The sequence below is a fragment of the Hyaena hyaena genome, unplaced genomic scaffold, assembly GCF_003009895.1.
Source record: "Hyaena hyaena isolate Hyena2069 unplaced genomic scaffold, ASM300989v1 scaffold_209, whole genome shotgun sequence".
Lineage (NCBI taxonomy): Eukaryota > Metazoa > Chordata > Mammalia > Carnivora > Hyaenidae > Hyaena > Hyaena hyaena.
In genome coordinates this window covers 736,776-757,506 of record NW_024080844.1, presented here as the reverse complement: position 1 = coordinate 757,506, position 20,731 = coordinate 736,776, and positions in this window count along the sequence as shown.

The window sequence follows — 20,731 nt, the reverse complement described above, 5'->3', positions numbered from 1 at the left end:
AAAGCTCAATGGGGAAAGGGGCCTTTGAGCTGGGTCTTGAAGGATGAGAAAGATTTCGAAGGGAGGGGGCAGAGGAAAAGACGGTTGCGGTAAGTGAGGGGTAGAGAATAAGGAAGATAGTGCTTGAGGAGAGGCCCTGTCCCTGGGTTGGTGGTGCCTGGGAGTTTGCGGGAGTTCAAGGACAAGGGTACCAAGTTGTCAGAGAGCCTTGACTAGCATCTTCAGAAATGTGCTCTGTCCTCTGCAGGCCTGTTGAGCCGCCAGTGTGTTTTAAGCGGGACTCGATGTGATTAAGAAACCCTTTGACATCTGCTGCTGCAATTGGCGTCAAAGATGAATACTAATCCGAAAAACCCAGAAGATTGTTTGCTTGTCGTTTATCTTATTTTGCAGTTATTCAGTCAGCGAGGCTCAGATTAGCTCTCCTCATTACTTTAGAGAGTGGTTTTTCAGGGTACATAATTTCTTAAATTCCTTTTCTCTCACTCTGTCTTGACAAAATGCGTTTTGCTCTCCATTAAGTTATACGGCATCATCTTTGTTCATTATTGTTAAAAGGAGGCTCCCATGGAATTCCAATGTTGTTTTATTAACTGCTGAATTCAGGATATGTATTGTAAGATATTGGACTTTTAAATGTTTTCAATCTGAATAAAGAAAAGAATCGACCATTTGGCTCCAAGCAGCTGCCTTTCTGACAAATTAAGAATGTGGTCGCCGCTGAGTGGGCTCTGAGTGCAGGGCTGGGCTACTGAGGCTTTGGTGAGTGAGCAAAGCGTGTTTTGAGGGGCCCCAGAGTCCATGTGGGATCCATATGGGGTACAAAGTAGTACAAAAAAGCCCACTGAGGGTGCAGTGTCTCCAGTGGGCTGGGGTTTATACCCACAATAACTTGTGTCTGGTGTCCCGCTCCCTTCAATGGGAGCTCTCCTTCCCCGGACAGCAGAGGGGGCCTCTGTGTGCACCTTCAGGGGGTGACTCCCTGTCCCTGAACACACAGCTCCGTAGCTCCTCCATCTGTCCGTCCGCCCGCACCCTCTCTCCTCCCCCTTCTGTCTCCCCAGAGGCCCCCTCACCCTGATCTTCACATCAGCAGAAGGGGGTGCCCCAGGAGGACAGCTGGGCTCCAGTTAGGAGGAGTGGTTCCTGGCTTCCTCCTGGGAGGTTGCTCAGGCCAGCCCTGTCCCGCAGCTGAAGGCATTGTTCCTCTCAAGGTGACTCCTCTACATGACTGATTCTCTTTCTAGGCTCTAGTAACCTCTCTGCTAACTTGCCTTAAGGATGGTAATAGCTCAGTTTCTACTGAGTCTACAGGTTTGGATCCAGTGTCCTCAACGATGGGGCACAGCTGTTTGGCACTCATCCCTGCAGGTGCCCACTGAGACCGGGCTTCCCCGGGGATAGCGGTTTACCCCCAGCCTTTCCTCCTGTCCCCAGCCCGGCTTAAAATTTACCTGTCCTCCGGGCCTCATTCTCTCAGCAGTCAAATGCCGAAGTAATACAAGACAGACAGTATTGGCAATAAATTAACACCTTCTGAAAACCTATTTGGAGACAGGTAGGCCTTCGACCATAAATAACAGTGACATTTTTCATTTTAACAACAGCCTCATCTAACCTAACAGTGGACATGGTTCAGTGTGGTTTCATGCAGTAACAGAGAATAAGATTCATTGCCTGTAAAAGGTTTCAACATCGTTTCTCACATCGCTCTTTCTACCTTTCCCCTGTTGAAAGGCACTGAAGTGAGCCAGCGGGCCAAAACACGTGGTGTTTCAGGGCTCATTATGGTTTACAAAATGCATTCGTAGACAGAATCTTGGTTCATCCTTCTATGAGTTTTGTAAACTATGTAAGGCAGGTATATGACACCACTTTGCAGATGAGTAAACTGAGGCCGACTCCTATAAATAACATGTTGTAAAGCTGGTATCAAAGATATTGAGTATTCTGAGGGTAACCTCCACTACATTTGAGAAATTCATGGGGTCAAAGGGAATTTGGCTCACATTTCCTTTGGTTTATTTTCCTCACAAGGAAACTGGAGAAATACAGTGACACTAAAAATAATAACAATAAAGGCATAAGTTTATTTATTTTTCCGCAAAAAAGATGTTCTATAATTTAAGAAAAAAGAAGTTTCAGCCTTCTACTTTCTCTATGCTTTGGCCACTTACAGGTGCCGCCATGAGCAGTTGGCCAGGGTAGTGGCAGTGGCAGGGTGCTCACCAACACTAAATGTCACCTGCAGGTCTGGAGATGGGGTGGGGCTGGGCAGCCAAGGCCCAGGGTGGGTGGAGAAGCCTAAGCTGGTCAGTGCACAGGGAACTTTCTGTTTCTCTCTGTGGATTTACTCAACAGCTCTCCTCTATGCAAGGGCTGGAGGACTGTACCCGCAAAAGGCTCTCAGATTTCCTTAAGAACAAATAAAAACTGGATCCTTTCTCTGGAGTTTGTAATAGGAAAATGTATCCCTTTGATCCTACTTTGCATTAGCAAACAGGATTCCTGCAGCGAAATCATTATAAGAGGTGCCCCTGCTGAGCAAGATACCGGCTGATTCATTGAATGGGAAGCCTCAAGCAAGAACGATTTCCTGAGCCAGCGTTGAGTTTTCCATGATTTATCCATCAGGGGCTATGTTTGAGGATAATTATGAGGTAGGCAGTGACATGCCCTTGTCCTGGTCTGGAGTGTTATACCTTCATTAGTCTAGACCCAAATGTGTCCAGAATGGTCCAAAGTTTTGGTCTCACGATGAGTCCATAGTAATCAATCGACAACAGATACTTATTGCCTTTCTCTGAAATAGAAAGATCTCTGGGCTTTTCCTAGAAGACCGAAGACATGGTTGGGTTTGTCCAAATCAGGTGCATTTGATTAGGCAGGGAGACTCCCCTCGACCTTCAGCGAGGCTGGTCGCATGTAACTAACTACATGACCCAGGGTTTGTGCCTTGGACCCCACCGCAGGACGGGTGCAGGACTGTGCTATGAGGGAAACGGAGCGTTTCTTGGACTGACACACACGTATTCCATGCACATGCCAGCTACTCTTCTAAGGCTTTTGCATATTAAGTCATTTAATCCTTACAGTGACCCTACAGGCTACCATGATTGTCCCCATTTTACAGATGAGGAAATTGAGTCACTGAGAGGTTAAGTGGCTTGTCTAAAATCACAAAGCCTTTAAGTGAGGGCACCAAGACTCAGACTTTCTGAATGTCAAGGGTTGTAACTAGCAGACCGGGAAGCCTTCATGCAAGAAGGAATTTGCAACATGGATCTCTCTCTGAGCTCAAGTAGAATGTGTTACTCCTACACTTAACATGGTAGTTATTTGCAGAGCCATTTTCTCCCCCAGCAAACATAGAGCCCTAGAGGGCAGGTCTATCATCTAGCTAATTTAGTGCCAGCATATAGTACAGATACTGCATTCTAGGGGGTTCTTCATCCATACACACAAGATGTGCTTCCAGCTAGCCTTACCTACTGAGGTGTCCACATTTCCCCACAAATTGGCTTTTCCCATTTCCAAAGATTCTGAAGTTTTCCACTGTGCCATGTTATTCCCCAGAACTGCTCCTCAGAGCATGTGAGGTGACTCTGAGGGGCCTGGGCACATGCTGTCCCGCTAGCTATCAGCGCAGTTTATCATTAGGGTAATAAATGTCCTGCCTATGCCTTCCCAGGCTCTCTCACTGGTAGTTTCAGGATTATAGGTCTTCCCCCCTCACTTCTCTTTTGATTACTGCTGCCTGTCACTTTGTTTCCTATTATTGACCTTGGTACCTGTCAGACCACTCACACCCCCTAATTGTCTTTGCCTGCTGCGTGTCTGTCTTCGCTGAGAAGCTGGTTTCTCTGATTACACAGCCCTTGTCAGTCTCATGGATTTATTTGACTCTTCTCAGGAATGAAGGACTGATTTGTGGCCTTCTTTGCTCTTGGACTTGATGGAGGCTGCTGGCTATGAGCCGGGTCATAGATGGTCCCCTCCAGGGGCCACTTCAGGGAGACTTTTGAGAGGGGTCATTGCCTGGTGGGCAGGGTACCCACCTTGAAGACACATTTCTCTCTGTGTCTCCTGCCATTTCCAGTCACTGGCCTTATGCAGTTGAGCAAGTCACATGACAGCTCTGAGTCTCAGTTTCCTTATCTGTGAAGTGGGAATTATTAATTTTTTAATTATTTTTTTAAAGTTCATTTATTTATTTTGAGAGAGAGAGCTAGTGAGGGAGGGGCAGAGAGAGAGAGAGAGTCCTGAGCAGGCTCTGCACTGTCAGTACAGAGCCCACTGTGGGGCTGAAACTTGTGAGATCATGACCTGAGCTGAAGTTGGATGCTCAACCGACTGAGCCACCCAGATGCCCCAAGTATTCTTTACTCAAGATATTAGCAAATGGCTTGCTAAACCCACAATAACATTCTCACACCTGAGCTTGGAGGTCTGCTTACAGCACTTGGCATAAGAAGGACCCTCAAGTCTCGCTAAGGGAGTGAGAATCCATCCTCCCCGGACCCACAGTGATGTTAGTAGTTAGTAGTAGAGACTGCTGGTTTGAGTCACCGTCCAGGGTCTTTGAATTGGTCTTCCCTGTGTGGTCTAGGTACCCAAAGCTCTTTCTTAGCATGCCCTCTGTCTTAGTCAGCAGCCTCTGTCTTCTGCTCAAACTTGGCCACTTCCCAACTCCATCTGAGGGAACTTGGCTGGTGCAGAGCAGTGCATGGAAACCCAGGGACTTCCATCCCCCACACGTCATGTCTTCTCTGTCCCCTGATCAAGTCATTCACATCCTTACTGAAACTTCTTTTCTCCAGACCTTCAGTCCCACTGTCCTGAGGGTTGCTTGTTTAGACTAGTCAGAAATCACAGAGCCAGGAGAGGAGAAGCCCCTTCTGTCCCACAGGCCTCTCTCTAGCAGACCAGGTTCGTTAATTCTGATCGGGACCAAAACGCAATGTTCCTTGCAACAGCTACACGTTGAGACATGATGCTGCACACACGTTAATGAGGAGAACTGTGCGGAGGAAGCCAGTCAACCTGTCAACACTTGCCTGGGCTCCCCGCTGGCAGAGAAGAGTGCTTGATGCCAGGGCCAGAAGGAAAAATACAGAAGCTGTCCCCTGGGGGGATGTCTTCCCTGACCCTCCCCCTGCCCCCCCACTGACTCACCAGGCCTGGATCTGCCTCACCTGCATGATCCTGTAGCCCACCAGCCGATGTAGACCCCCGTCAGCCTTATGCCTGCCTTCCAGGCCTGCCCGAGATGGGGCAGTGTCCCTGGGTGGTGCTTCCTCAAGATAGCAAGCCCAAGGAATCTGTGGGTCTAAAGTGTTTGCTCCACCTGATTATCAAGGATAGGATCTCAATTATATAAATAAACAGAAAAAAAGTAGAAAAAAATACACCAAAATCACTAATGACTTTTGCTGGGTCTGTGTACTAATACAACCTTTCTGTATGTTCTGGTTCATTTTTAATGAATATGTATTGTTTATATAATCAGAAAAAAAAAACCGTTTAAAAACTATGAAGTTAGTTTAGCTTTAGGTTATTGGTGTGGGTATTCTACCTCCCAAGGCTTATTGTGTTTGGCTGGCGTACCTTCACCTGTAACCCTGAGCCCTGTGGCATTTGCAGCTCGGTTCTGTCAATGGGTCTCCGCTCTTTTTGGTCCTGACCTTCGTGGCTTTAATCCAGCTCTGTGAATTTCAGCTGACCCTGGCTGCGCCCCGGATATGTCACATTACCCACCTCAGTCTTGCCCAAAATCATGTTCTCATCCGGCTCAGGGCAGCCTGGCCTTGGCTTTGGGCCCTGAAGCTGGCCCCCAAGGCCCTATGTCCAGCTTCTATAGCCAAATGAATAGCTTTGAACCTGGTGCCCCTATGGTTTTATAGGGTCCCGTTTTAAGGATCAAACATAGCCCAGGAACAACCAAGGAATGATTTAAGAATCGCTGTGATTCCCAGGGGTTATATTCTGATCTTCCTCACTGGGGAGAGTAGACTATTCCCTCAGACTTATTGATTTTCTACATGAAATGATAGTTTTCCTCTATACATGTGGGGTAAGAAGATGCCCCACACTTGCCACCATGGGGTTTGTCGCTCGTTACCACCTAAGCATCCTCAATTACATTTTACTCACTTCAACAATTTTTAACGTAGCACCCAATGGTGGTCCCCATCCTGCTGTGCCCACTCTAAATGCCGGGCTGACAGAAGATTAAGGAAGAAAGATATTGCCATGGTTGGATGTCCCATAACTATCCTCTGGCCTGTGCGGTAATGGAGCCATGAGCTCCTCTATTCTTCACACATTAGCAATGCTGACACCTTCCCTCAATTTATGTGACCCTTCCTAGTTTATAAAGTATTTTCACATATTCTTGATTTTCATCTGTGCTGACAGCTCAGAGCCTGGAGCCTGCTTCAGATTCTGTGTCTCCCTCTCACTCTGCCCCTTCCCCACTCATACTCTGTCTCTCTCTGTCTCTTTCAAAAATAAATAAATATTAAAAAAAATAAATACTTCATGTGTGAGGTAAAATAACATCACGAGTGTGGAGCTAGGGAAACACATAGGCCTGAAATTGAGTAGGCTGTGTGCTAACTAGGCGATGATGGGCCAGTGACATATTTTCTCTCAGCTTCAGTTTCCTCACCTGTTAAATGGAAAAAATAATGGTCTCTATCTCACAGTGTTGTTTTAAGTATTTAGTTTATAACATGTAGTAAGCATTTAATACAAGGCCTACATAAAGCAAGTGCTGTAAAAAGTGTTAGTCTACCTGATAGTGTTTTCTGACGTGTCATGTGGGACTCAAGCTGAATGAGTTTGGATGAGTTCTTAACATCCAAGGAGTTTTGCTGTAAGTACCTTAAGTAATTCACAAGCGTGGAATAGAACTGGTTTTTATCAAAACCTGTGACATCAGTTCCTGAAGCAGTGTCCTGATTAGCTATGCAAATGGCCTTCAGTGACACTAGTGACCAGGGCAAAATGGCAGCTGGCAGCCATGTTTGCATCCTTTCTTCCTACACGTTGTCACTACCACTCCACTTGTATTTGCAAAGGCTAGCGTTTCTTCAAAATCCACTGGACTGGGGCCTGGGAACACAGAGCCCCTGGGGCCTCTCTCCTGGGGCTAAGACTCCCAGGCAGTGTGGGGGTGAAGCGGTTGTTGTAATAGAGGGAGCCGCAGCTGCCATGGCTTCTATGTCCTTGCACATGGGTGTAAGACTCCCCTCCTCGGGGGGCCTCAGCCTCTGCCACATGTAAGACAAGGCTTATTCATTCAAACTGTAGTTCACTGTGATGCTTTTGCGGGGTCTTAAATCAACCTGGAGCCACCCTTTGACCCCCAGAAACAGCTGCCTCTGGAGCTGGCTGAGATCACGGAGCCTCAGCCTCCAGAAAGTGCAGCTGTTGCATTTTCTAATTTAATTATTTCCAGGGAAGACTTTTTTGGAGCCGCGGTTTCCCTGACTAGTCTGGAGAAGAAACTTTTCCAGCTGTGCAAGGATGTGCCGAAGGAAGAAGCAGTTCTCTCTGCATAAAGTTAGCAATACAGGGGCCTAATTTGCCTATAAGGGGCCATTGCTTCATGCTCCTCGGAGCACTGGGATGCTGTTTGCCCCTCTACCTTCATCTCCCAGGGCCCCGGGGGCTCCTGGGGAGGTCACAGAGTGGTGCTTAGCCTTGGTCTACTCCAGGCTGTGTACTTGCGTGACTCACAGCTGGATTAATAGGCGGTGCAGGGGCCTTCTCTCCAACTTTATGACAACATCAGGAGAGGCTGCAAAGTGTCCCTGGGCAGAACTTCGAAGTTATAGCCTTGACCTCACTCAACTATGAATCTCCCCTGTCAGATACAAATCATTTGTTGTTTATGCCGGAACATTCTGACTCAAGGAAATACTGTCTCATCATGGATAATTTAGAAAAGGGTGCTCAAACACTTTTTACTCTATTGACAGTAAATATATTTTTTACTTTGTAACCCAGGATGTAGTACATAAATCCCATATATAAGTAAAATGGAAACCGAGACTTCCACAGAACAGTACTTACTGTTTTGAATGTGTTCTAATCCATTTTATTATAGTTTATTCTGTTCTCTTCTGTTAGAAACAATACAGGTTGAGGTGTCTGGGTCGCTTAGTCAGTTGAGCATCAGACTTTGGCTCAGGTCATGATCTCATGGTTCATAGGTTTGAGCCCCGCATCGGGCTCTGTGCTGACAGCTCAGAAACTGGAGCCTGCTTCAGATTCTGTGTCTCCCTCTCTTTCTGCCCCTCTCCCACTCACTGTCTGTTTGTCTGTCTGTCTCTCTCTCAAAAATGAATAAAACATTTAAAAAAAGAATTTCTTAAGAAAACATTTATAAATTCTTTTAATGTTTTTTTGTCTATTTTTGGGAGAGAGAAAGAGACAGAGAGAGACAGAGCATGAGCCGGGGAGAGGGAGCCGGTGGGGCGGGGGGGGGGGGGGGGGGACACAGAATCTGAAGCAGGCTTCAGGCTCTGAGCTGTCAGCACAGAGCCCAACACAGGGCTTGAACCCACGAACTGCGAGATCCTGACCTGAGCTGAAGTCAGACACTTAACTGACTGAGCCACCCAGGCATCCCTCTTAAGAAAACATTAAAAAAAAAAAAAAGAAATTTCTTAAGAAAAAAAACAATGCAGGTTGTAACCTACTAAATTGGTTTCATGCTCCACTAATACGTCCCAGGCGATAATTTCAAAATCACTGCTTTAGAACAGCACTGTCTAATAAAAGTATAGTGCAAGTCACCAACGGACACCACATTTGTAATTTAAAATTTTCTAGTTAGCCACACTAAAAAGGTACAAATAAACAGGTGCAATTAATTTTGATAAGCTAAAATAGTATCATTCCAACATGCAATCAGTATTAAAAACTATTAATGAGCTTTTTCAAAATACTAATTTGAAATTCAGTATGTATTTTATTCTCCCAGCACATCTCAGTTTAGACTGGCCATATTTCAAGTGCTCAATAGTCACATGGAGCTGGTAACTCCACTTTTGGTCAGGGTAGCTTTAGAGGATAATTTAGGGAAGAAGAATTCAATATTTACAATGGTGTTTACAGGTATGTGAGGTACTGACAACCTGTCTTTTATCTGTTTGTTTGTTTGTTTGTTTGTTTGAAGCTGCATTCCCCAGGCACCTCTACCCCAGTACCAAGAAACACGTTATGGCAGAATGAACTTGGGGCTGGGATCTAGATTTATTATTAGAAATTGTACCTTTTTTGTAACTTTGGGGAAGAGTTGAGGGGAAGGTTAATGCGACATCTCTCTCTCTCCTGAATGAACCTTACGAGGTACAAGCTGAGAGGAACCTGGGTGGCTCTGTTGGTTGAGCATCTGATATCAGCTCAGGTCATGATCTTGCAATTCGAGAGTTCGAGCCCCACATTAGGCTCATTGCTATCAATATGGAGCCCATTTGGGTTCCCCTGAACCCCCCAGCATCCCTCTTTAACTTGTGCTCTCTCAAAAATAAATGAAGCTTAAAAGAAGAGATACAAACTGAATTCAACACTTATGGAGCAACCACTGTTGTATCCACAGTAACCAAATGTCTCCATATGGGAAGATTTTGGGGGGGATCTTTCTTCAGAGCCAGAAGCTGAGCTGCGTAGGGGTTGTCCCTGCTTTGTCCCCAGTGGCCTTTCTTGTAACTCTTTCTATGCCAGGGGCTTGCTTCTCCCTGTGAGCTTTCTGCTGACCAGCACCCTTGCCCAGGATGTAACTCCGGTAGGATCATGGCTGAAAGAATGGATGTAAATGGATGTAAGACAGCGGTATTTCAAACCCAACTAAGTTTATTGCTGTTGATGATATTAGCACTTGCAGCTGATATTTATATCAGGCTTTAAAATTAAAACTTGCTTACAAATACATCATCTGATTTAATAATCACAGCAACCCTGGAAATTGAAACTGTTATTATTATCTCAATTTTATATACAAGGAAACTAAGACCTAGGGAGGGTAAGTAAATTGTTCTAGATCAAACATTTGTTTAGATCAACATATTTCTTTGAATGCCTACCCACCAGGCCCAATACTATATGTTGAGCATAAAACAAGGAAAAAATTCCAGCTTTTGATTGAATCTGGGTTCAAATAAAAATCTCCACAGTCCAAATTTTAAGCTTTCATGCCAGTCCATACTATTCTCATTTTATGTATGTGGAAGTGCTCACCATCTACTATTAGTTTATTCTTGGCTTGACGTGACTCATTGATCTACCATCTATCATCAGTTATGTAAACAATTAATCAAATATTCAGGGATAGAGTCCACTCTGTTATCTACATTTACCAACTCCTTTTAAGCTCATTAAGGACCTGAAGAACTGGATAATTCTCATGTGGACTTTGAATCATCAGATTATGCTAATATTGGCCTAAATAAAGCAGAAAGCTGAATCTAAGAATCAAGATTCTCATTCTTCCTTTGGAAAATCCTCAGGAGCATATTTGCATGGTGCTCTAGAACATTCTATGGCATGAATTGTTAGTAGAAATTAAGCAAAAGGAGAGAAAAGTGTCTATAGAGGATTTCTTGTGTCAAATAAATTTAGAAATTACCTAATTAAACAGTTAAACAGATTTCTTTACACAAGAAATTTTCAGAGCCTTGAACATGCTAATGTGATTTGTGAATCAAGATAGATCTAGACATAGATGTAAGTATAGATTTAGTGTAGATATGGAGGTGAAGACAGAGATAATAACGTTAGATAGATATAGATAGATAAAAGATAGAGAAGAGATAGACAGGTGATATAGAAATGAAAGGAAGCATCATGTAGTGGTTAAAAGAATAGGTTCTAGATTTGGGTTGCCATATTGAAACAATAGTTGCTAGTTGTATGACCTCTCTGCCTCTGTTTCCTCCTCTGTAAAATGGACATGACGTTAAGGTTGTTGTGAGGATTAACTTAACTAATAGATATATATGTAAAGCACTTAGAACAGAACCTGCAACATGATAAATACTCAATAACTAGTAGATGAAAATGTTAACTGTATTTAGCATGTAGTGTTTCCCAAATGTAGGATCAAAGACTCTTCTTTTAAAGCATCTTATGGGATTTGTATTACATGGGCTACTCCTTCTAAAATTCTTTCAGGGACTTTGAGCACAGGCTGGAACAGAGTAGTATCTGAAAGCCATCTTCTAGAAGATGGGGGTAGTGTGCTGTATGATGTCACTGGTTGAGGAAAGATGTCATCATTGGAAGAGTAGGGTCCTCATCATTGTCATCTTGGACACAGGTTGGTAGCCCAAGAGTCTGAGAGAATGTAGATGACATGACTGTCATCACTTCTGCCTTCTTTCCTCATGGCAGATACTGCTAACTGATCATGACACTCTTTCCCACCGACCTTCTCAACATAGCAGGCCATGCAGCCCTGTATGAAGGATGGAATGATTTGCGCATCACTAGGTGGTGAAGAAAGTCACAACAATGTCACCCCAGCTGGTTGCTGGAACCCCAGGACACAGCGTAGATGGCTAATCCTACCAAGACACCATGTTTTCAGCCAGCATTGCTTAGAGCCTGAGGAAGTTAAATAACAACAAAAGTCATGGCAGTCAGTATTAGTCAAAGTGAGAAAGACGTTGGTAGGGAGGTGGCTGAATGGCAATTTGGATGACTTCTAGGGACTCACTTCCAGGGAAAGAATTAAGTCTGAATTCCTGAACTGAGAATTTGACAGAAGTCCCAGCAAGAACTTGTATTCCTCCATATCTCAGTCTGGAAGGGTCATTCTCATAGTTGAGGTAATGTCATGTCCAAGGATAGTTTCCCATCCTCCCCACTCTCATCTTTGATTATTCCCAGTGAGCACACACTCCAAACAGTGGGCACAGAGATTTAGGGCTCATCTGAGACCTTTGTATCTGGCAGGTGAGGAAGCAGCCCCAATTCTTAGTGGTGGGCCTGAGTCTAGAACGTGGGTCTCCTGACTCCTGGCTCCCTGCTCTGTGCCCTGGACCATCTTCCTTTCGATGCTGCCTCAGGGTTTTCCCTTACACCTTCAGAGTGCCGCAGTGGTGGTTGGAATCCTTCAGTCTCTTCTCTACTTTCCTTTCACTGTCTGTAGATAGAAGCTATTTACACCTACCATGTGGAAAAGAGGGCCCAGAGAAACATCATTACCCAAAGGGAAATTATTACTGTAATGATGGGTTCCTTCATATTTTGGAGTGGAGAAAAAAACCCTATTTTCCACAAGAAGGACAATTTTGCTTCAGCACCACTCCGGGTATTCTGGAGCCTCTCTGGGGCCCAGGTTCGGCACCCTTACGTTGCCTGTGTCTATAAATGGCGTGGAAGAGCCATGTGACCCCATCATCTGCTTTTTCTCAGAAGAGTACCGATTCAGGAGTGGAGTTGTTCACAGTTCCCTGCAGATCCCAGGGAGCAGCCTGCACCTTGCATATTCATTGTGCATGACATTCAACATCGGACATTCTTGAAACTGCCTTTGCATTTGAGGACAATACCAAACGGATGTTTACGGAGGAATGGGTCAACTGGGAGAAAAATCAGAACATAAAAGTTTCCTTGGAAGTTTTTCATATTAATCTGTTATTCAATAAAACAAGGTTTTTGTCTCAATGACTTACAGTGCTGAAAAACAATAGGCATCTTCTCATATCGTTATCTAACAAACATTATCAAGTATCTAGTATGTATGGAAAGCATCATGTTTGGTATGGAGGGTAATATAAAATAGATGTAAGATGACACTCTCAGCTCTACAGAAGCTTAAACTCTAATGGAGGTGATAACATAGGTGACACCTTCCATTTCCCTCTTCCCTCCATTCCATCAGAGAATGAACTAGCATCCACCCAATGCCTGAGGTCCTAGAAGGGTCCAAAATAAAAATAATTTAATCAGCATGGGAACCTTTGCTCCCAGGTGGCCAGGAGAGTTTCTGCTGACAATGACATTTCTCTTGTATTGAGGTCAGGCCTCAGCAGAGCAAGAAAGAACCAATGCCTCTCGCACAATCATTGAGAGGAAGTGGAGACCATGTGTTGGTCTCTTGGTCCTTAAAGAGCAAGGTCAAAAGCTGAAAAAAGCCAAAGCTTGCTTCTGTGAAAGATGAATATTTCATAGGTAACCTCAGAAGATCAGCCAGTCTTCAGCTCTCACTGGGAATCCACACTCCTTTGTTTATAGACCATAGTCTCTCTCTCTCTGCAGGCTACTGATAGAGGTGAGAACTCTCCCTTCTGCCAAAGCTTGGGACACTGTTGCTGCAACTGGCAAGACAAGGAGGAATGTACCTCCTTCTCTGGGGAGAGCTGGACAGGGGATGGGGCAGTAGCTAACGATGAGCCTTGATGCAGGGGCCACAGGTCTTAGGTGGAGAAGGCAATCACAGAGAACATCATGTTGCAGAGGCGGGTCTGGAAGGGGCCATCTAAGTTAGCAGCAACTTCTACACTGGAGGTGTGCCTGATCCTACAGTAAACAATTCTGAGTAGGTACATTATTTTCTGGAGGCTTAGTCTAATGACAACTCATGGTCAAGGGCAGCCCAGAGATAGAGGGACCTGGCTTGTCCCATTTCCAGACATTGCGGGGGAAGGGGCTAGAACAACTGTAGTTACAGAAGAGGTAGGGAGCCCTACTCCTAGGAAGGCACAGAAGAAGACCCTCAGCTAGAGAAGGAGGAAGCCAAAACTTCCCCAAGATAGCAGAAATCTGAGCATAGAAAATGGAGGCACGCTGAAACCCCTGGCTTGCATTTTCTTTTCCCTCCTTTCTTTAGCCTGCTTTTGATTTCTCCTATTTTCTTATTTCCTGCTCTTTTCAGTTTTCTTTTCTTCCCTCCTTCCTTTTATTTCTTTTTCTTCCCTTCCTCAGAGAAAGGAAAGGCAATCCTTTTCTGTCTCTCCTCTTCTCAACCCTTTCATTCTTTTAAGATTTTTTCTTTTTGTTCAGTATTTACTGTTATTTTGGTTTCCGTGGTATCAAAAGCACAGGGTTTTCTGCTCCTTGTACAATTACTACCTCACTGTAGATGAGACTACTAGACCCCACCCAGTATTCATTTTCCTCTTCTCTCTTGGTGGCAAACGCATAATATTATTTGGGGCCATATTGCATCCAATTTAAAAAAACTACATTTCTTAGTCTTTCTTGCTTGGTATGGCTAAGCAGTCAAGGTGGGTCCAGTGAGACATGAGCAGAATATTGTATGGGACTCTGGGAAAGACACACATAGGAAGCTGATCAGCCAAGAATTGCAGACTTTTTGGCCCCCTGCCCCCTTCCTCCTTCCTGCTGACTGGAGCATGGACATGGGAGCTGGAGCTCCAGAAAGCCTCTTGGGCCATGAACTTAAAGATGGAAACTACACAACAAGAAGATTAGAAGAGAAGACAGGAGTCTGGATTCACAGTGACACTGTGCATCTATGATACCTTTACATCCAGCCCTTGGACTGGATGTCTCTGGACTTCTTATACATGAAAGAAAAAATAAATCTCTATGTCATTTAATCCCTTGTGATTTCCATTCTCTGTGGCTATAGATGAATTTAGTCCTCAAAGATTGACTAACCTCGTCAAAACTGTTTTCCATGCTCCATTTTGCCTCCTGGGTCATTGACTCTTCTGTCCTCACTATTAGGCAGGACTTGAGACTGCTAGGTGCAACCTAGGCATTCTCTTGTTACCTGGCCAGTCATATGCAATGAAGCCTCCCTGACTCAGTTCTCCATCTAACAGACCTTTCTTGGGCACAACGTGGGACTTTGGGGAACTTTGGAGCTATAGCTTTTGAAGGTTTGAGTATCCAGAGCAGAGTGTCCTACAAAATGTCAGATGGGGAAGCAAAGGCAATCTTTCTGAGGCTGTCAGCTGTCCAGGAGGCTGGACAAGGCAACGATTTATGAGGTGCCTTCAGACACCGAGGGTAAGAGAGGGCTTCATCAAGCAGATTTTGCTGGCTGTGTTGTATGTACATTCACAAAGTAATTTACAGTTCCCTTGGAAACATGAAATAGTTAGGGTCTAAATTTAGAGTGTTCATTCTGAGCGGTTGTAATAATCCCAAAGAATATTCATAGTGAAGGATCAGAGTGAGGAGATGTGGGACCATTCAATCAATCTAACCACGAAGGTCATCTACCAGGTCATAGACACCATAGCTGCTCTTGCAGGAGGTCATCACCCCTTCCCAGTCCTCACAGTCAAGGAGCAGAGAGGAGATGACCACTTTTTTGCCTGTTCTAAGAACTCTGGTTCTAGCACTTTGTTTTCTGGTTTATTCCTTTGCCTTCTCAGTTATGTGAGGCCCCACGACATTTGCCATCTGTTTTCTGTTCAATTTTCTTGCAAAGTGTCTCAGTGTGTGGTCCCAGGGAACCAGCATGTGAAACCCTCAGGATGCAGCCAGATTGAATTTTCAAGATTCATCCACGTGCTGGTTTCCCAGGAAGGTTCTGGCAGCTTGTGAGATAACACACATTCGTTTCCAGAGAGCAGGTGTGAGGTGGAGCCCTGGAAGAAGAGTGGAGACTCCAGATAAGCTCTACCTTTTATGATGACAACATATGGGGTGTTGACTGTCTCTGGGAACACTGTTCCTTCCCTGGGCCTGATAATTTATCATCTCTTGCCTGATTTGAAATATGAGTCCTCCAACTGATCTTTCACTGCTTCCTTTGTGTTTCTTTCCCTGCCATCTTCCCGTGAGGAAGGTGACATGGCTCAGACTATTCTCCATCCCCCTCTGTACTATGGCTGTCACTGATATCCCCTACTGGACTATAACACCATGGTCTTGTTGCCATTTTCCCAACAGTTAGCATATTGCCTATGTTAATTCAAAAGATGTTTATTGAGTTTCTGAGTAATAACACCATCATACCTCTATGTACAATCTTCCAGTGTCTCCCTGCCATCTATATTCCAAATGATTCTAATTAGGTCTCCAACCTCACATCTTACCACCACTGGACTCTCGATTTGTGCCTGAGAACATGTGGCTACCACGTTCCAGCATACAGCAAGGAGTTTTTGAATTCACTGGATTTGCTCATAGTGTTCCTCTGCCTAATAGGCTCCTGACATTTCTTTTCTATTTCTTGCTTCCCTGACTGACTGTCATCACTTCTGGGAAGCTTTCTATGATCCCCCTCAGGTTGGGCTAATAATTTTGCATCTCTTTTTCACTCCTACGCCTTTCTGCATTGCACTTTCTACATTGCCTTCTGAATGTATTTTTATATTTCTGTTTTCCTTGCTAGACTATGAGTTCTTTAAAGGCAAGCACTGAGCTTTTAATTCCATTCACAAATTCATATTTTTTTTGGTATATTCTAGGCACTGGGGACACAGCAATGAACAAAATAACCCCCAAAGAATTTATATCCTAGTGGTATAGAGAGAAAAGAGACACAAATGCATTAAGTCATAATGAGTACCTTAAAGAAAGTTCAAATTGAGTAAACAGGGAAGCAAAACAGTGTTAGAAGGTCTAAGGACACCTCTGATGAAAACCTATTTAAGGAGCTACTTAAAGGAAGTGAGGAAATGAGCCATGCAGATGACTAGAAAGCATTCTAGTTGGAGAGACCAGCAAACACAAAGCCCTGGGGTGGGGTTATGTTTGAGATATTTTCAGAATAGTAAGAAGGAAAGTGAGCTAAAGGGAGAGTGACACAAAAGAAAGTCAGAGGGGATCTGAGAGTACTTCTGACTCTGCAGAGCCTTAGGAGCCATGGGGAGAACTATGAGTTTTTCTCTGAATAGGATGGAGAACCATTACATGGTTATGAGCCACAGAGTGTGACTTCCATGACATCTTGGAGGAGAAAGTAATGAGGTTTGCTGAGGGACTAAACATGGTAGATCAGAGAAAGAAAGGAATGAAGGATGGCGCCAAGATTTTTGGTTTGTGCAAATAGAACAGTGTTGCCATTAACTAGGAGCAGAGGATCAGGTTTAGAGCATGGAGTAACCAGAGGCATGACTAGGTGTGTATGAAGTTTGAGGTAGCTATTAGAACCCAAAAAGTTATATTGAGGAGGAAGCTGGATATGATTCTGGAATTCCAGGAAGAAGTTGTGCTAGAGACATAATTTTGAAAGTTGTCATTGAATGCTCGTGGAAGTGAATGGAGGGAGTGTAGGAAGACAGAAGAGTTCTGAGGACTGGTCCCTCTGGTGTATAACATTTAGGGACTGATGAGGAGGAGTCAGCATAGATGAACCAGAAAAAGCACCTACTGAGGCTTGGGGAGAGCCAAGAGAGAGTGGGTTTATCAGTACCAAGTGTGAAGATGCTGTTTAAAGGAGTAGGGAGGATTCAACTGTGTTAAGAGCTATGAATCAATCCAATATGATGAGGACTGAGAATTGATCATTGGATTTGGCAATGGAAGTGATAAGTGACTTCAGAGCAGAAGAAAATAGATGATGCAGAATAAAGAGGATGTTTGGTGAACTGATGTCCTTGAGTGTGCAAGGAGGGAATGGGATCCAGTAATCAAATGGCAAGAGTTGCCTTTAGATAAGAGCCTCGTCACTGGAGAGAAAGCAGAGGAAAAGCAATTGGGTTGACAGATGGGAAAGTGGGAGTAGACAGATTTCTCTTCTGATCGTTTCCATTTCTCAAAGTAAGATGCCAGGTCATCTGCTGAAAATGAAGGTGAGGACACATGTCTTATCAATCTCTGGGTCTCCAGCACTTAACACGGTGCCTGGCACATGGTTGGCATTAATGCATGGTGGATGAGTTGAAGGTCTACCCAATGACTTGGCATTTTCTGGTTGTCTGGGAAATTACTCTAGCTTTGTACTACTTATTATAACACTTGCTGAAATTCTACAAGAGAAGATGGGATGCCATGGTGGAAACAGAATGTGACTTGATAAAAAATTTCTGTACATATTTATATACTATATACATATATAATATACATTTATAGATGCATATATGTTACATATAGATACTTAAAAATTAAACCAATTTAATAGACATTAATAATTACTATGTACTAGAAACCCATCTTAGATCATTATTCTTCCTTGTTACAGATATGGGCAACATTTTTCTTTAAGAGAGAGAGTGAGTGGTGGAGAGGGGCAAAAGGAGAGAGAGGGAGAGGGAGAATCTTAAGCAGGCTCCATCCCACAACCCTGGGATCATGACCCCCAAATCAAGAGTCAGATGCTCAACTGACAGAATCACCTAGGTGCCCTGACATGGGCAATATTTTGGCAGCTGTAGAAATACACATGCTTTCAAAAGGTTGTGTGGAGTCAGGCCTATGGGAGGCCAGAGAATGAACCGTGGTGGAAGAAGGGCCTCCCTAGGCGGCCCTGTGAGCATCATTAGAGAAATCACTTTACCTCATGCACCCAGTCCTAATCCTCGGGCTCACCAAGAGAACCATGTGAAAGCAGGCTTTAAACAACAACAGTGAAATAATCAGAAAATAGGATTAGGTAAGCAAGGAGAGGGAGTGTGAGTTACTAAAAGCCAGAGTTTACAAGTCACATGTAAGTGCGACGTTCTTTGCATTTGGAAGCATTCCCAGCTCAAACCAGCTGCAGAGGGACAGAGCCTGCCTTCTGAGGGCGATGGTGTACCCTCAGGGACGGCTGTGGTTTCAGCCTGCAGAGGAGGGGTATGCTTCTCCAAAGTGGGAGTTCTGGAGGAAGTTATGAGGTAAGCAGTGCAGTACATTTTAGTTTGTCTCACTTACCTCCCTTATATATATATCATATATATATATCTTATTTTTCTCTTGACTTTTCCCCCCTCTCTCTTCTCCTTCAACCAGTTCACAGAATTCACTGCAAATAGCAGGCAACAGGACATGTAAACTAACCTCATAAATTAGGACCAGATGATTCCTGTCCATTGGACTCAGAGCTCTGAAAGTGATAAGAAACTCAATCAGGAACAAGATGAGAGTGAATGAAGATGGGGCAGACTGGGGTCTTGCTTCAGGGGCGGCTGTGAGACTGCAAGGGAGATGGATTGAAAACACTGATGTTGAATCTCAGGGCTCTGATGTTACACCGGCTGGATTACTGGAACATGGAGGGGCGGGGGTGGTCTCAGAACCGACTGGAGAGGCAAAGAGCAATCACATTTGAAATATCTGAACCAGAACCAGATGCACCATCTATCAAGACTGATGCACACAGAGAGAGCTGAGGCAAGAGGCGAATGCCTTGACTCACATCCATCCTGACCTACCTTAGCCACTGGCTCCTCTGTTTCCAAGCGTTACAGGACAATAAATATGAAAAGTCCTGTCGACTTCCCAAGACCATCTTTATTCCAATCAGCCAGAACAGGTTTCTCAAAGTAAATGCCAACATATCAGAAAGATCTAAGGCATCTGGGAAGAAGGAGCCTTGAAATAACTCCCAAACAGGGCATCACGCTCTCAGACAATCAGCATATTTCCAGGCTCTGCAAATTTATCCGTGCTGTATACCGTGTTGTAAAATTAGCCCTACCTTTCCAAGTACTCCGCACCGCCCTCGTCTGGTTTCAGATGGCTGTGAAAGGTGCGAAATCCTTTGTAAAGATAGTAACATATTCACCATGTGTATTTACAACACATTCCTGCAGGCTACTTGTAGCTCAATGGAACATTTACTCTGTAGTAGAATTTTTCAATAATATTACATGCATTAATAAAGGTAATTTACAAAAAACCCCATAAAGTCATTTGACTTTTTTTGCCGATTGCCAGAGTAATAAAACGCCTTTACATTAGGCGGCATGAGAATAGCTGTGCCCTTTTGCTTGATTAAGTCAAGTCTTTTCAGCATTTACAGCTAGATATTTGTGCCTCGCTTTATTGCCGTTTTATTTTAATTTGAATGATGGATTTCCTGTTTCTGGATGGCACTGCCCTTATAGTTTTGGAGAATGGAACTCTTATTCCACACACCGGAAGGATCAGGGAAGTGAACACTGGCCTGGAATGTGCTGTCACTGCCAAGTGCTCATAACTCTTAGGCCAGCCAGCTCCTTTAGCCAATGCAAGTGAGAAAGGGTTTACTGATCACCTACTATGTGCTTGGCACTGTGGTAGGGACTGTGGGGAGTATCAAAGCAAGGTAATATCTGGGGTAAGAAGTTTAAAACAAGCTGTGTTGCATTGAGCGGGGAGAGGAGGGTGAGACACCCCTAATACAGGTTTCAGTGCCCATAAGTGATAACCACGCTTGAGGAGAGGAGAATTGCTTTGTCCTGAGAAAAAGGAGGAAGAGGAGAGATGGAGGACCCTGAGAAAGGATAATGGGATATGGATGGGGCTGTTGGGGAGGACTTGAGAAGAAAGGGAAGCAAAAAGATGGATCCAGAGATTGGTTACTCCATGATATGAGATGTGATTTCCTTCCCTCTAGCTCCCAAAACCATCAGGAAACACTATTGTGCCTACGAATGATCTAGTTGATTGTTGATTTTGTGTGTTGGGGGGGGAGGGTTTCCTCAGAGGAACCTAATAGAGGCCTAAATTTCCAGTCAATTTGAACTTGAGGCAGAGGTGTCCTTAAAGTATAAACCCCTGGGAGAGCATTAGGCTTAATCCAGCCATGGACTTGGGGGGTCTGTGTCTGTGAAATCTATATCTCTCAGGATAGGGAGGAACCAGAATCAGAGACTCTAATCAAAACACAATC